Genomic DNA, 14,861 nt, shown 5'->3' on the forward strand with positions numbered 1-14,861 from the left:
GAATGCTTGTGATTTTTGCACGTTGATTTTGTATCCTGAGACTTTGCTGAAGTTGCTTATCAGCTTAAGGAGATTTTGGGCTGAGACGATGGGGTTTTCTAAATATGCAGTCATGTCATCTGCAAACAGGGACAATTTGAATTCCTCTTTTCCTAATCGAATACCCTTTATTTCTTTCTCTTGCCTGATTGCCCTGGTCAGAACATCCAACACTATGTTGAATAGGAGTGGTAAGATAGGGCATCCCTGTCTTGTGCCAGATTTTAAGAGGAATGCTTCCAGTTTTTGCCCATTCAGTATGATATTGGCTGTGGGTTTGTCATGAATAGCTCTTATTATTTTGAGATATGTTCCATCAGTACCGAATTTGTTGAGAGTTTTTAGCATGAAAGGCTGTTGAATTTTGTCAAAGGCCTTTTCTGCATCTATTGAGATAATCATGTGGTTTTTGTCTTTGGTTCTGTTTATATGCTGGAGTATATTTATTGATTTGTGTATATTGAACCACGCTTGCATCCCAGGGATGAAGCCCACTTGATCATGGTGGATAAGCTTTTCGATGTGCTGCTGGATTCGGTTTGCCAGTATTTTATTGAGGATTTTTGCATCGATGTTCATCAGGGATATTGGTTTAAAATTCTCTTTTTTTGTTGTGTCTCTTCCAGACTTTGGTATCAGGATGATGTTGGCCTCATAAAATGAGTTAGGGAGGATTCCCTCTTTTTCTATTGATTAGAATAGTTTCAGAAAGAACGGTACCAACCAACGGCCATTTTCAAACTCTTAAATTAGTGCCTACTTGATCATTAATAAAAAAAGCCTGAGTTTGGGATTACAAAGGTTGGTATTTAAATTCTAGCTCCAATATTTACTACCTGTTTTACTTTAGGCATGCCACTTAGTCTTTCAGAATTTGAAGTGTTGTAACAAAAATGAGTAATTCACAAGGTTGTTTGGAGAATTAAATGAAAGAGACTATATGTAAGTGCTTAGCATGTGATATGGGATGAAGATTCTTTGCTTTCTTTTTAAAATAAGAGGGAATCATGGAGATGTACAATTATTTGGTGAGAGAGACAGCATCTCCTCTATCAGAATTTCAGCATGCACAACTAAATCAAGGTGCAGTTGTCCATTTCTACTTGCTACTAAATCAAGGTGCAGTTGCCCGTTTCAGAGAGACTGGTGGTATGGTAGCAATTAGGTTAAAGAATAAAGAGTTAGGCCCCTGTTCAATTCTATTATATACTACAAAATCTCTACAAAGACACTACTATAGAGTCTCAGTTTGCTCATTGGTTAAGAATAAAGATCGTAGTGTGAGATTAAGTGGCACCACATAATGGAAAAGGACAAACATTACAGTAAGTAGGCAACACGTTTGTTGATTCTCCACTGCCATCACTTTCTTTCCTAGAAGAGCTGGGATATTTTGAAATTTACATTTGTTTCTCTGAATAACAGTTTTCAACACACTATTCAAGCACTTTTCTTTCTTTGCAGAAAGAACAAACCTTTCCAAAATGTTACCAAGGGACTATTGGCTTAAGATGGCACTCTGGACACATATATCTATCCTTGCTTCTTCAAATGCATTAAAATAACAGAAAAGTACTTTAAAAAATAATCTCATGCAGTAGAAGCTGTTGGTGACCCTTCCAGATCAATTTAACCAAAGCCATGTCTTTCTACCAGCTGCTGTGAATGTGTTAAAGTCTCACAACTACCCCAGGCCATTCCTGTTCCTCTGCTCCCCAGGGTGTCAGGTTGAAGCCAGGCTCCAGCTGAGACCACAACGTATTTAGCTATTTAGCGCCTTCTCCTGTCCTAATCCTGCCATCTTCACTTTCTTTCTCCAGAGACCACTTTCCTAATAAGTCACTTGCATTAAAATCTCCATCTTAGGCTTTTCTAGGAAGTATATTGATAAATAGAGCCAAAGTTATTCGTGTGGAAAAAGATTCTGGGGCTCAAAATGGACAGGAGCAAAGTGAGAAGTAGTGGATAAAGTGGAGTTAACAGAAAGTGCAAATTTGAAAACGCTGTGAGTTAGTGCCTCTCTCAACCTCAACACATATCCTCTATATGTAGCATACACAGTTAGGTAGTCTACCATTTTGTACCAGTTAAAAATCATAGGACCCATTCCTGAACAAACCGAAATCCCTGTGCGGAAGTAAGGTTGCCAATGGCCATGATTTCCCCCTTGTTACTTAGCCGGAGAGCCAGCTCCCTGCCCATGTGTATGTGCTGAGTAGAAAAGACCCACATCTCCTGCCTGGATTAACCAACTGAATCCCTTACTTTTAGGTATAAACATACAAAGATCAGCAGGAGTATGAAGGTCAAAGTAAACAAATATAAAAACTGATGCCAGAAGAGAAATAACTGGAACAGAAGAAACCTAACACAGAGCAAAACAATAAAATCAGTAATGAGTGTGCACAGATGTGAGAAGATACTGAATTTATTAAACAAGAACTAAATGGCCTACATTATATTTTTCAACTAAAAGTAATAAGAGAACAAAAAAGTTCAGAGAAATTGCAAGTGATTACAGAAATAAAACATTTAGTATGAGAATTAAAGATAAACTTTGGGTACTGTGCCATAACATAGAGAAAAAAGACAAAGAAATATGGAAGAAGACATACATGCTATAGATCTGCACTGTCAAATATGGGAGCCATTAGCCACATATGGCCATTGAACAATTAAAATGTTGTTAGTCTGCAGTAAAATGTGCTGTAATTATTAAATATACCCCAGATTTTGAAGGTAATACAAATTAAGAATGTAAAATATCTCAATATTTTTGTTGATTAAATATGGAAATAGTATTTTGAATATATTAATATATTTAAAAAGCTATATGAAATTGATTACAATTATTCTTACCCCTTTCTTTTTATATTTTTTGATGTGGCCACAAGAAAATTTAGTTACATATGGAGCTCGCATTTATAGCTTTTATTTCTATTGGACATTGCTGCTATGGAGTGTCAGTCTAAGAGGTTCAACTTTTGATTAATAGAATTTCCTGAAAGAGGAATTGAAAAGGAGGGAATTATCCAAGCAATAATAGGTATAACATTCTTGGAGCTAAGGAAAATCATGACACTAAAATGAAAACTCTCACTGAGATAGGGAGGTGATATGGTTTGTCTGTGTCCCCACCCAAATCTCATCTTGAGTTCCCATGTGTTGTGGGAGGGACCCAGTGGAAAGTAATCGAATCATGGGGCAAGCCTTTCCCATGTTCTTATGATAGTGAGTAACTCTCCTAAGATCTGATGGTTTTATACAGAGGAATTCCCCTGCACAAGCTCTCTCTTTGCCTGCTGCAATCCATGTAAGATGTGACTTGCTCTTCCTTGCCTTCTGTCATGGTTGTGAGGCTTCTCCAGCCACGTGGAACTGTAAGTCCAATTCAACCTCTTTCTTTTGTAAATTGCCCAGTCTTGGGTATGTCTTTATCAGCAGCATGAAAATGGACTAATACATGAGGTTAATAAAATTGTGTAGATCTTAAAAGTAAAACAAGAGGAAGCTGATACCTGCAAAGCTATACTCAGAAAAAAGATCATACAAGTTTTAGATTTTTTTTCTTAGTAATTCCAGATGTCACAAGATAATGAAACTATGCATTAGAAGTTACAGGAAAAATAATTCTGAACCTCAAATTCCCTTTCCAGCTGTTCTGGCAATTAAGTGTGAGACATTTTTACATGCAGCAAAGTCTCAGAGTTTACATCCCAGAACCATTTTTAAGGAAGTTACTTAAAGATGTACTTCAATAAACCTAGGCTAAAACACCCAAACATAGAATGACATAGGAAACAAGAAACTATGGAATTAAGCCAGAAATTCAATGAACAAAAATCCCAAGATACAGCTATACAACACTCCTCTAAATTAGAATAGGAAACATTATTTAGGTGATGGCTACACTAAAAGTTCAGACTTTACCACTATGCAGTATATCCATGTAACAAAACTGCACTTGTACCGCTTACACTTACACACATTTAAAAAAAGAAGGAAAAAACCCACAAACTTGACTAGTTTGTCTTCTAAGATTGGAATGGATCCCAACTAAAAAATGCAATTGGCAAATATGAGGAAGATGTTCCTGCTATTATATGAAAGATGTGTTTGTTTGTTTTTTTTTTTTCCCCAAAGAATGAAATTCAAAGACAGAGGCACCAGGAGTCACACAGAAAAGTAACAGAAGGTCACAGTCAGGCTATGAAGAAAATGAAGCTGTGGCATAGTTTTCTGTCTATTGATGGGTAGGAGAAAGAGGAATACACGAAGACTGTTCTCCCTCTGGTTGTATAAGGATTATAATATCAGAGTGATGGAACAATAGCTTTAGCTTCTTACTTAGCTCAACCATGACGTAGTAATGCAAACACTGTTTATTAGTTTTAATTCTAAGACTCAACCTCTGGGCAGTGCTCAAAAGTCTTAATTATGGTTATAACACAGTTTCTGTTACCATATTTGACAATGTTAAAGCTGATATATAAGGCGATAGAAGTTGGTAGGTAAAAGTTGGGAAGTTTAAGGGAAGATGAGGTTACTGTCAAAAACAAAATCAGATCAAGTTGGTAAACTGTAGAAGTTTATTGTGCATACAAAAGAACAATTCAAGAACTGGGAGGCCTCAAACCAAGTGTAGAAAGCTTTGCTTGCAGCAGTTACAGCACAGTTTATAAAGCATAAAGGAGAACGTATTTTAACCTTTTCCATGATTATTTAACATTAATGTTCTTTTTAGGGCAAGTAGAGCTGTTTAGGAGGATCTGTTTATAGCTGAATGGCTTAACTTTCCTGAATCCTGCTGACCAGAACTTAAAAGCTTACATTTTGAGTTTCATTTATGATTAGAGCAAGCATTTTGGGGAAATCAGGATGAGTTAAGTTTTTATTGCATGGTTATATGTTATATGTAAACTGCGGCCTCCATTTTGTTTTACTTTAATAGTATAAATCACAACAGCTCACATAGAAAGTAATCAAGAAATAGTGTCTACAGCAGATGTAGTAGGGTATAGATTAAAATATTTCATTTAACATTAGAAAGAGAGACACACATATTTACAAAAATAAACCCACGGAATAGTTATAATAAAACTGTTAAAAAATGGAAAGCGCAGAGTTGGAGAATAGTGTGAATACATCAAAACCCTATCTTTTTTTTTTTTTTTTTTTTGGCAGAGTCAGTAATGTCTAAAGCTGATACATCAGGAGTAAGAAGTAGAAAATGTATTCTTTAGCACTATGGTGGAAATTGCCCCAAAAAACTAGGAAAGCAAAGAAAGGCCTGGGAATGAGATTGCTCCTTTTTATTCTAAGCCATTCTGTTCAATTTCATTTTTAAAGTATGTGCACTTACTGCACCATGTGCTGCTTCTGAGATTAATTCTTATCAAACTATTATGAGGTCAGGGTTTTGACTAGATTGCCTAGCACTAACTTTGGGCCTGGTGGGTGGGGTGATGGTGCTGCATAGGGGGAAAAGGGGGCTCTTCCGAGGGCCTCTACATCTTTCATTTCCTCAGCAGCAAAGCTAAGCTGCTCTCATGATAGCTTCCATCCTTTATCTCATAGTTCTCAGCCCAGAAATGAAAGACTTTGAGTTAATTGCATCAATCTGCACTTCCTGTTCATTGTAAAAAAGAAAAATTGATTTGAGAGCTGAAACCTCATAACCTCTAGATACCAGAAAAGCACAGAACTTCTGCCTAACTCGACACCTTGTGTGCCCTCGAGGAGAGATGTCTCCAGCACACCTTCCAACTGCTCCGAACTCTGTTTTACAATGAAGGAAACTGAGCCCCCCAAAACAGAAAGAACAGCAGTCACTTGGGTAATAATATGTAGGGCTTCATGCAAAAAAAAAAAAAAAAAAAAAATTGGGGATCTAGAACAAGGCCACCTGATTCCAGATTGATTTATATTCAAGAAGTTTGCATTTGATTCCAAATGTTTTTATGTTTCTTTTAGTGTTTTTAGAATAAACAGCTTATTTTGAAGAAAATACTTTCTGGAAATCTATATGGGAAGCATGATATTGGGCTGTGGGATCCAAAGTGCATCTGTTCTGGCTACTTCTGGGCATCCTCACTGACGAGGTATCTTGAGAACCCAGCCTGAAATCCATACGTTTGAATATAATTCAAAGCTTCTTTCTACTGCCATAACACTGAGTTTCTATTTCTGATTTAAATTGCTCAGATGGGTCCCTGTTTCCTGTTCCTACAGTACAGATTTTAGATTCCCATTCGGTCTCACACCCTCTTCAGACAACAATGATTTACCGGCTGTGTCTACACCCTGTTGTTTTTCTTCCCTATTAACTGATTCTACCAAGTAGTCCAACCCTCGTTTACCAGAAATCATTCCCAGGTTCCCAGTTCGTTTGTATGACTGCGGTTTATTGCTTTCCTTGTTAAATAGAAAATCGAGTTGGGTTTCCAAGTGTTGTTTTCTTCATTAGACATTGTTGGTAAAGCTACTTTTTCACATTTATTTCCTTCTTTATTCTTTTCTCCAACCGTCATACATTTTTCAGTGGCTGGACACCTAATGAGAAAGAGTCAGAAGATGTCTCTAAGTAATCTGACTTCCCAGGCTGTGACAAGCCTGGCTTGGATTTTCAATTAAAAAGGAGGTTGAAGAGAGAGAGAAGAAGAAAGCAAGCAAGTAATTAAGCAACAACAGGGTCTTGGCAGAAGTCGTTAAATGAATTATTTAAGGAAGCAGTTTGGTGCAAGGAGAACTGGCTCTCTCTCATGCTTGCTTCCTATAAAATCCCAAGTGGCTGCTTCCTGCCCTCTTTGTCATGCTCTGACTAAAAGGGCCAGGTGGATCTATGGGACTTGGGGAAAACGGGCAATTGTAATAAATGTTTTGCAATGATTTGTCAGCCAGATGAAAGCTCTGCCAATAAAAGAGTTGCTAGAAAAGGGCTTTGTTTTTTAGTCCCAGTGCTCCTAAGGAGGGTGCCTAAATAGCAATCTGTGTCTTTAAGACACAGACTAATACAGCACCAGGGTTTCAAGGTACCATGCATCCTGGGGCTAGGTAGGTTGAGTGACTGAGGAGGAAATCTAGAATTTCAGATTTTCATGTTTAATCTCTTTCTAGCAACTAATCCAAAACACATTATTATACCTTCTGGCCATCTGCTGGCTGGAGCTAACATCTGAGCCACCAGTTTAATTTGCAATCTCTGGTTCAATCATGTAAATAGCAGGAGAAGAAAGACAGAAAGGGATAGGAGTAAGATGAGGCACACGTTGCTGAACCTGAGCTTCCACACCATCAGGCATCAATGATTTAGTGTCTCAACCTTCCCATCAGGAGCACCTTATGTGTGGCTACTCTTGCTCTTGAGTCAAGTATTTATTTCACAGAAAAGGTTTCTTCTGTGCACATCTGGGCTTATTCATACTGATTAGAGGCCCCTGGGATGGAAGTAAGTGGAGTGCTGATGTGTGTCTCCATTGGCAGGACTTCTCACTGATTATCCTGATTTGTGAATACTGCTTTGTGGGATGTGCATTTATCAGTCTGTGTGCACATGTACCACAAAATCTTTCAGAGGAAACAAAACTTTGTTTAAATAATGCAGGAAATAATGGAAGGGACTAGAGGACAGTATGTGAGTGGCTAAGAGTGGCCTTAACTTTTCAAAAGGCAGTCTTGGTGTCTTTTGACAAAGGGATGTTCTGAGCACATAGTGGATGCCTGATAAATGTTTATTGTCCTTGAGGGGCTACTACTAAGGTCAGCACTAGCATTGTGGTCAATGTTAAATATTTCCATATGGAACTGGAAGCAGGGGATCATATCTAGAAAAAGGGAGACACATTAAAAAGGAGGTGTTTGAGGAAGAAGACCAGGGTCTACATAGGAGTGGAATCAGGTAGCCATGTCCTCGGGAAAAGGAATGTTGAGAGAGAGTTGAGGTGAACTCTTATGGACTGTTCACCTCCAAGTAGTAAGACATCATGAAGATAGTTGTCAGTTCTTTCCAGATTCCACCTGCTAGTAAAGAGAAAGCTACTGGTAACCTTCCAGTCTTATCTCTAGTTGGTTTCAATACTGGACAGACATATGCCTGTGTCCAGAGGACATTATAGCTATATATGGTGGGGCTGCAGCAGGCAGAGACTGACATGCATAAAATGAGCAATATGCCCACACTAATAAGAGTGGATATCATTTCTCCAGTGTTCCCTACAAGGTAACAAGGAATTTATTGGTATTATTTCACTTAATTTAATAGTTGCAATATATTTAAGGAAGGTATTATTTTCCTCACTTTGAAGATGAAATCTTCAATCTGAGCTGAATCTCATAAAAACTAATTTAGTAGTCCAAAGTCTCACAACCTGTCAGTGGCAAAGCTAGGCTTAAAACTCTATTTTATTTGGCAAAAGGCAATGGATAATGAATTTTTGTTGTTGTTTTTGATATGCTATCCTCACGAAAGGGCTATAAGGGTGTGGCTAAGCTAGACAAAGCTAGGGATTTGTTATTGTTGTTGTTGTTGAAAAGAGAGAGCAGAGAGAGAAAGAAACAGATCGACTGGGCTTTGTAATTCCAGGAGAGCTCCTCCAAGGCGGTGCACTGCCTGACCAGTACAGACAAGTGACAGGTGAGAAGAGAGGTTATTCAAAGAAAGGTTGACTTGATCTTATTTACATTAATCATTAAGGATGAAGTTGGTAGCTGAGAGAACAAGGAAGAATTACGAGGAATAAAGATGTAAAGGGACTGAAACAAACGTGTCAGAGGGTCCCTTAGTTTTTCCTTTGGTTTTTAACTGTGCCCCCTTTCCTTTTTTTAAAAAAAGTCTGGTTCTCCTGCTCCAGAAAATTGACTAGCTTGTAAATCACAAGGCTTGCAAGAACAGTTTTGAAAAAACACTATTCTCGTGTTTTTCTGGGAGCTTGAGCAACCAGCACAAAAACAGGAAATAGTTCTCTTAAACTCAGGTAAGTTTTGGTCAAAGTAAAAAACTGCTGCTTATGTCCATATGGCAAGGGACAGCTACTCAACTGTCCCCTCCCTATCTATAAACCACTAACCCAATTCCAATCAGGGTGTGTCCTGTTGGCAGGTGCAGTAGGTGCAGTCTGATGGGTATCAGCTGAATTGAGCCTTAACCTCTATAGTCTGTTAAATAGCTTTCTTTTAACAAACATTGTCAATATTCCTGCTTTTCTCTGAATTTCCAAGTTATAGGTCACCTGTCTCATCTGACCTTTCTTGCTCAGAAGACACATTCCTAATCCTCACTTCCCAGGTTCTACTTATTCCCTTGAGTCTTGGCCTTTTTGCTTCTTCCAAACACTGTTCCCTCAGTTAGCTTCCTTTTACTTGCTTCATCACTCCCACTCTACTCTCCAGCCTTCCCTCAGTCCTGCCACCTTCTCCATCACATTTTCCATAACCTTTCAACAATATTGACCCCTAACCCCTGGTTATCATTTCTCACTGTTCAATCTTGCAAACTGCTCCAACTTAGTTTCAGCCCTTGCCACACTGAGAAAACAGCTCCTTCAAAGCTTGCCAATGGCCTTCTAACGATCCCTGCCAGAGGCCTCATAATCCCCAGAAAGTGTGGCTGATGCTAGTTACTGATCCGGTTCCCCTCCCATTCTACCTTTCGGACTCCCTGTTGATGAGTCCTTGCCTTCTTGCCTCTCCGGTTGGCATTCTGTCCTCAGCATTTTTCTTTCTCCTGTGGTCTTTCCCTTAGAAATGTTAGATCCTGAATACTGAAACCATGGGTATTTTCATCCTGATCTCTTCTCTTAATGCCGTACGTCAAATCAGTGTGACTTTGACCGTGTCTAAAATGGAGGCTGACTTGTCTTCCTTTCAGATTAGTTTTTAAAACAATTTGATAGCCTTCCTGGTGCACCACATAGGGACTTCAGGATCACTTTTAACCCTTGTTTTTCTTAAGACCTGATCTTCATTAAAATTCTAACCCTTGTCTCTAGCTCAACTAAGCAACAGCAGTAGATGTTTTCTATGACTCAATTGCTGTATAAAAATGACAGTTTAGGTATTCCTGAAGCTTTGTATTTATTAACTGTTGCCATATTCTCTCTGCCAGCTGCCAAATGGAGCCCCCTTCGATTACTTCCATGCTGTTAAAATAGTTCTCTAACTGGGTTCTGGTTTCTAGGGGTAACATTTCCAACAGATTTTGCACACCACTGAACTATATGCCTCCATCATACTCTACTACCTAGATAACTCACTGTTAAAAAGCTAAAGGATACGTTTAGATTCCTTCCAGAAATTCTATTCATTCTAAACTTAAACTCTTACGTACATGCCCAGTTTTCTTTGTGATTGTTCCATTGCTTTCCAAACACACTTTAAGCGACTTTTCTTTTTTAAAATATATTTTGTCACTCGATCTCCACCTCTCAAAATCCTAGTTATCCTGTAAGACCCCTTCAAAATTCCAGCTTCTTCATTAGGCCCTCACTTTTACTCTGGAATAGAGCTATTCTTCCTAACCTTTGAATTTTTAAGATTTTTAAAAGCAGTGTTTTTAAAAACATTAGTGAAATATCAGTGTTTTCCCCCCAACCCATAGCAAACTGATATATCTGTAAGTTACAATAAAGTACTAGAAAATAAAAGGCATATAAAATATTAATCTCTAATTTTTACTATTATATTCATCATTTAAGACCACTGATTATATGGAATGTTGCAGCAATGCCAAATGCTATCAAAGTTTCTATATATTACTTCTGAAATTCTGTACCTTGCTCATCATAACTAAGTAATACTTTCCCAGACTGTTCTTGGTCTGCAGACCACACTGTGAGTAGCAGTTCTTCAGGCTAAAGCACTCGACTAATCATACACTGTTATACTGAATTATTTGTATACTTGCTTCACGTTTCCTACTGGCTAAAGCAAATAGAGCATCTAAGATGGCTGGGACTGGGTCTTAAACATATTTTATATTCCATCCAACCCAGTAAAATGTCTTATAACAAATGTTGTGGAGTAACTGATTAACTGAATAAATGAATAACTGATATTTACACATATAATAGTTCCTATCATTTGATACAGATGAACAAACAACCTCATGTTCAGTCCCCATGAGGCATTTTACAATTAGACACTAACTGTGAACTACATCACAAATGTGTATTTTCTTCTGGCTTTTGCTTTTCTTTTATTCTTTATCTGAGTTGGGTTTTTGATCTTTCTTTATTGCCACCACTACCAGCCACTGCTAATAATCATCCTTTTGTTGAACAAGCAAATTCTAGTAAATGAAGCCTGCTTTGTATTAAGACTGGAATGTGGTAGATATTGATATCAAACAAGAGATGATCTTTGCTTGGCCTTGAACCTCTTATATTCAACTTAAAAAAATTCTGCTGCACAATCCTTAATACAGTTCTATTGTACATTTTTAGACTGATATTCTCATGTATTCTAAGAAAAAAAATTTTTTTTTTGATAAAGCACATCTTGTAAAGAAAGTGATTGAAAAATTGGGTGTCCTGATTTTTTTCATTATCATTGCAGTTATTAATAAATTAGGCACAAATAGAACTTAGCAACTTTTAGAAAGAAAGATCGTATTAAAGCTACTTTAAATATATAAGACAGGGCAGGAAATATTGTTGATTCTCAACTCTCATCACAAGAAGATCTCAGAGTGACAGGAATTTAACCCAACCATTATCCTTCTCCAGGTATCCAAAGATCAAACATTCAAGGCTAACAGAGCATTTTGAGACTCTAGTTGGCCCCTGGAGTAGAGAAGAAAAGAAACCAGAAGTCCTTAAAAGCACAATAATGGAAACCCTTTGACTCCAAGGGCAGCTAAGTATCTGCTAATGGAAAAAAATAATCTTCTCTCCACATTGGCTTATATTGGAATATGTCTGAGGAAAGAAAAAAATGTCCTTGAACAATATTCCTACCTTAAAGATTTTCTGATAAAAAACCTCTCAGACTCATTTGCCACTGGCAGGAATACTGCAAAGAAAACGACCTCAGAGTAAAAAACTGGGATTTTTCTATTTTTTTCCTTTTAAATAGACTTTATTTTTAAGAGCAGTTTTAGGTTCATAGCAAAATTGAACAGAAAGTACAGAGAGTTCCTATATACCTTCTGCCTCCACACCAGTACAACCTCCCCCATTATCAGCATCCTGAACCACAGTAGTACGTTTGTTAACAGCTGATGAACTTCCCTTGTCACACTCATTATCACCCAAAGTCTAGAGTCTACATTAGGATTCACTCTTGGTGTTTTGTATTCTGTGGATTTGGATAAATGTACAGTAGCATGTGTCCACCATTATAGTATCATACAGAATAGTTTAGGAACTAGTCCTAAAAATCATCTGTGCACCATTTATTTGTCCCTCCCTTCCTGCTAACCCCTAGCAACCACTGAACTTTTTACTGTTTCCATGGTTTTGCCTTTTCCAGAATGTCATATTGTTGGAATAATACGGTATGTAGGCTTTTTGGACTGTCTTCTTTCACTTATTAGTATGCATTTAAGTGTTCTCTGTGTCTTTTCATGGCTTAATAGCTCTTTTCTTTTTAGGGCTAAATAATACTCTATTGTCTGAGTGTTGTTTTCATGTTTTGGTAATTATGAATAAGGCTGCACACATCTGTGTTCGGGTTTTGTATAAATATAATTTTTCATCTCATTTGGATAAGTACCCATGAGTGCAATTGCTGGATTGTATGGTAAGATTATGTTTCGTTTTGCAAGAAACTGTCATATTGTCTTCCACAGCAGTTATACCATTTTGTATTCCCACCAATAATGAATGAGAGTTCTTATTGCTCCGCATTGTCCCAAGCATTTGATGGTGTCGGTGTGCTGGATTTTGGCCATTCTAATAGTATGTAGTGGTACCTCATTTCTGTTTCATTGTCATTTCTCCATTGACATATGATGTGGAGCATCTTTTTGTATAGGACATTTTGACGATGGAAAATAGAGTTTTCATGTGAGAGACTGGAAAGAAGGGCTCATATCTGTGATTATGGCTCACATTGGCCCTCAGCCACTGGAGACCCCTCCTTCTGAGTCCTCACCTTGTGAGACTCAAGAGAAGTCCAAATTGATTTCAACTTTATACTTTGAAGCCTTTATGTTATTATTTCTGAATTTGACTCCATCAGTAAAAGTATTTTTCATATGTCTGAATAGGCTTGTGAACCCTAACAGTGCAGAATAGTAAGAAGGAGAACTTGTTTGCTTTGTTTTTTCCCAAACTCCATCAAGTACACTGCGGCTCTGAGTTCCAGGTGGCAATTGGTTGCTCTGAAAGGAGGGTCAAATGGAAAGAAGGGAGGGCAAGAGGGACCCTCAACCTTAGAGAGTGTCCCAGAAAAAGCATTTACTGAGAGCTATCAGCAGATAGCAAGGAGGAGTGAAGAAAAAATCTTGAATAAAAGACAAAAAAATGTAATACAAGACTGTAAAATTCTATGGAATATACAATATTGTGAAGTGTGAAGTTTTTTTTCAGCAGAAATATTTTAAACTGAAAATCCTTGATATAAAGAAAGCACTTAAATAAAAAAAAAAACTAAGAGTTTAAGGAAGCATGCTAAAATGAAAATAAAATGATGATATTTCAAATATATAGTAGAAAATGAAAAATAACAGATTATTGGTTTTGGTCTGAGATATAGCAGAAAGTGTATGTCTTTTATATGCAGATAATATGGACTCAATCCTGATTATGGGAACTTGGATTCTCTTCATTTTAGTTTCCTCATCTGAAAAATGAAAATAATAAAGGCAATTTCCCACAGGAATGAGATATTCCCTGTAAGTCAATACACCTAGCTGCCTGGTATGTGATAAGTATTGATATTAGGCTTACAATCAGTATTGCTATTGAAATTGGCACTAGAGTTCTGTTCACAATACAGGCATCCATTCTTTTCAGTTCCTTTTCTAAACATATTCAGGTAGGTGGAGATATATATGTATCTGTATTGCTTCAAAGGAATTACAGCCTAGAGTGAATCCTGATATATGGATTCATACCAGATGGTGAGTAAACAACACTGGCTTAGATTATAATTCTGCATGGGTGAGGACAAAGTGGTGTAAGATTTTGATAGACATATATCCCCAAGATAGAGATCTGAAAATACAATGAAAAAGGGTATTCGGTTATCATCGTGTTTGCATGAATATTAATTGCATTAGCAAAAGAGACTGGGTAAGTTTACTGTTTAGAATTAAGTAAAACACTCAATTGAGATGGAAACATGTGTTTAATTTATTGACTATATCTTGATTAAGCTGGCAAATAAAAATAATTTCTAATACATTGACTTGGAGTTGGTCTATCAGTAGATATTTTTTAGATAAATATTTGCTAATTGCTAAGCATTATGCATAATAATACTGTTGTTGCTAAAGTTCAACAGTTTAAACGATCAACACGGTTTTTTAAAATGCTCTTCTCTTGATGTTTTGCATAGACTAATTTGAAAAAGTCAACAAATACAATTATAAAAGTCTTCATATGCAAATATAAAACTAAAAGTGCTCCTGTGTCAGACTATATGTGTGTGTTTTGAGCTATATTTATTATTCTAAAGATTAAATGCATGTTCATTGGGCCATGAAGCTCTTGTATAAAAACTAAATCTTGCACAAATTATTTCATAGAGTTTATTATTTTTAGAGGCAGATAATACTGCATTATGTAGAGAAGATTAAATTTGTCAGGTGCATGAATCAAGGGCTTAAAGTGAGATTGAAAGTGAAGAGTAGATAGCAGAAAAAGACATTTTATTCCCAATCA

This window comes from Mandrillus leucophaeus, unplaced genomic scaffold, assembly GCF_000951045.1.
Source record: "Mandrillus leucophaeus isolate KB7577 unplaced genomic scaffold, Mleu.le_1.0 Scaffold915, whole genome shotgun sequence".
Taxonomy (NCBI): Eukaryota; Metazoa; Chordata; class Mammalia; order Primates; family Cercopithecidae; genus Mandrillus; species Mandrillus leucophaeus.